Source organism: Hylobates moloch, unplaced genomic scaffold (assembly GCF_009828535.3).
Source record: "Hylobates moloch isolate HMO894 unplaced genomic scaffold, HMol_V3 SCAFFOLD_29, whole genome shotgun sequence".
NCBI lineage: Eukaryota > Metazoa > Chordata > Mammalia > Primates > Hylobatidae > Hylobates > Hylobates moloch.
Window position 1 is genome coordinate 901,395 of NW_026652304.1, and position 3,448 is coordinate 904,842.

Genomic DNA, 3,448 nt, shown 5'->3' on the forward strand with positions numbered 1-3,448 from the left:
AAAAATAATTTTTACACAACCCCTCATATACTTGTGTTCGCATAAAAGGAAATAAGTGTATCATGTTTCCTGCTTTTATACTCAAATTAGCAACTGTTTTTCTTATCTTGGAATTCCACATGGTTCCTGAGACACAAAACAATGTCCTTTTCATCATTTCCTCAGCTAAGTTCCTAAGTTCTCTCCTCTCAGCCACCTCCAAAACTGCTTTTAGGATAACAGGGTTGTGTGTGTGTGTGTGTGTGTGTGTGTGTGTGTGTGTGTGTGTTTCCTCATCCCCTACTGACATGGAAAGGAAGACTCCAAACTCTCAGCTACAGCACCTTGAATTAAATGTATACAGAATTGAGAAATAGATCACGTTCCAATGCTTGAAAATTAGATTTATATAGTAAATTGGGGTGAAGGACTATTCAAAACTCAGATACTTACTAAATTCTTTTTTGTTGTTGTTGTTGTTGTTTTTTGAGACTTAGTCTCGCTCTGTCGCCCAGGCTGGAGTGCAGTGGTACAATCTCGGCTCACTGCAACCTCTGTCTCCTGGGTTCAAGAGATTCTCCTACCTCAGCCTCCAGAGTAGCTGGGATTACAGGTGCGTGCCACCACACCAGGCTAATTTTTGTATTTTTACTAGAGATGGAGTTTCATCATGTTGGCCAGGCTGGTCACGAACTAGGTCTGACCTCAAGTGATCCACCTGCTTTGGCCTCCCAAAGTGCTGGGATTACAGTCATGCGCCACTGCGCCCGGCCACTAAATTCTTAACATGTCTGTTTCTCTATTTGGTATACAAATTTTGAAAGTTATTTCTTTAATTCATTTCATAAATATCTAAGTGTAATTTATATAAAATTTGTGTTACTCTTTACTTAGTAGTTAGTACGAAAAAAGTTTCTACATTGAAGAAATATATTTAAAATCAAGGAGGGAAAACATAAATGCAAAATTTTTCATTACAAAGTTTGTTAAGTGCTATAGCAAGGGGTGTAGAACGTGAACTGCTATGGCAAAGGGTACAACGATCTCAGGAATTTGTTTTTCATAGAGAAGTTTGAGAGCTGATATAGGAAAGAGTTACATGAAACATTTTGAGAAACACAAGTTAAAATTTCAAGAGTCTTTCCACAAGCTTTGCTTGTTTAGACTGGCTCCTCTGAGGACTTTGGAGGCACTGGAAATTGTGAATAACGTGTCAAACTGCACCTAATAACTGCACTAAACTGCATTCCATGATCTAGCTTCATCAATCTTTGAGTAACTCTAGCCTGAACTCTTGTATATATCTTGTATTAATCATATTCTAACTTAATAGTCGTTAGAATATGACTTAGTGCAAAGTAGTATTCCTCTTTGTGAAGTCTGTAATATATTCCTGAGTAGTTCTAAGAAAACAACAAAAAAGACAGTTATATTAATTTTTGCAGTCCTGTTTCTTCCAAAATGAGGTTGTTTCTGATTAGTCTCATTTTTTTGTGAATTTAAGTATAAATTTATTAGAAAATAAAATATAAATCATCTAAGAGAATTATAAAATGTCATAGAAAATTTAGAGAATTCACTGAGCAAATATACTCACCTCTGTAATATTCTTGCTAAAGTTTATTTTCAAATAATCCAGTAAATAAAAACTCCTACTATTACTTAACAGACAAAAAGGGCTTACATTTCAACAGTTGTCTTTACTTTTCAACATTGTTAACAAAGTTCATAAAAATAGAAGATTAAAAGAATATGTTATTTCTGAAAAAAATGTAATCTGGATGAAAGTATATTGAAATATGAACCACTTTACTGTTCTAAAAGCATCGAGTATGATTCTTAATTACTAAATGTATTTTTAAATACACATTTTGCATTATTAAAGGCTACCTAATTGCAATAAATCCTAATTTCAAAGGTGTATATAATTTCCTAAACACTGCATAGATTGCATTTTCCTTAAAATAAACCAAAATGAGTGGAATGGGTAACTGACATTGTCTTAACTGCCTTCTGTGCAGAAACAGAGCTCATTCCATTTCAGGGCTGGGATACAGGCTGACACTTCCTTTCATTGTTTTATGTTTAACTATGCAGATTTTCTCCCAATGGGTTTTCATTTTTGCAGATGGCCACAACCCAGTCAAAACTCTAAAGAAAATGTGTTTCTTAAATCAGTTTATGACCTAGGAATAGCTTGCTTGTGGATAGCACTGGCTCTTGTCCGTGTATGTAATTTGCTTGGTAAGGATTCATACCTTTCCCTGGCGTGGATCCATCTAAGTTAATGTTTATGTCTGTGTGATTTTTGAGTCCCATGACTTGTCATGCCATAACAGGAACTCGATTTTTATCTTTACAAAACTGTTAGGTTTGCTTTTCTACTGCTCATTATTTCACAACCTGGGTCTTTAGGTCTGGGTTCTCCAGTGGTCATAAAATACATTGAGAAGTTTGTTCTTGCCTCAGATATTCACATGATTTCCTTGCTCTCCTCATTCACGTCTCTGGCCAGAAGTCACCTCTTCAACAGGCACTCGCTAACCACCCTGTCTAAAGTGTTCCCTTGAACCTATTAAGTAATAATAGGAGTTTTTATTTACTGGATTATTTGAAAATAAACTTTAGCAAGAATATTACAGAGGTGAGTCTTTATATTTGCTCAGTGAATTCTCTAAATTTTCTATGACATTTTATAATTCTCTTAGATGATTTATATTTTAATTTCTAATAAATTTATACTTAAATTCACAAAAAAATGAGACTGATCAGAAACAACCTCATTTTGGAAGAAGCAGGACTGCAAAAATTATTCTTGAACCATGCTCTGTCTCCTGACCCTATGTTATCATTCTCTGACATTATGCTATATATGTGTCTTAGTCTGTTCCAGCTGCTATAACAAAATACCCTAAACTGGGTGGCTTTAAAACAACAGAAATTTATTTCTCACAATTCTAGAGGCTGGGAAGTTTAAGATCAAGGGGTTGGCAGGTCAGTGTCTGTTGAGGGCTCACTGTCTTATTGACAGTCATCTTCTCGTTGTAACCCCACACTGCGCAAGGGGTGAAGGGTCACTTTCAGCCTCTTTTATAAGGACACTAATCCCATTCATGAGGGCTGGATAACCCAATCACTCCTAAAGTTCCCACCTCTTTCTACCATCACCTTGGCGGGGAGGATTTCAACATATTAATTTTGGGGGAACGTAAGCATTCAGGGTACATAAAAATGTTTTGCTTTTTTGGTTGTGTTTTGTCTCTTCCACCAGAAATAAGTTTCATGAGGATAGGAGCTTTATTGATTTTGTTCACAAACTGAACTCTAGTGGCTAAAATAGTGCCTGGCATGCAATAGGCTCTTCATAAATATTTGTTAAATGGAGAAATGAAATAATTTGAAGGGATCTCAAGATGAAAGTATTTTGGACACTCCAAGTTAATAAAAGTGTCACTGAACACTAAAAAAC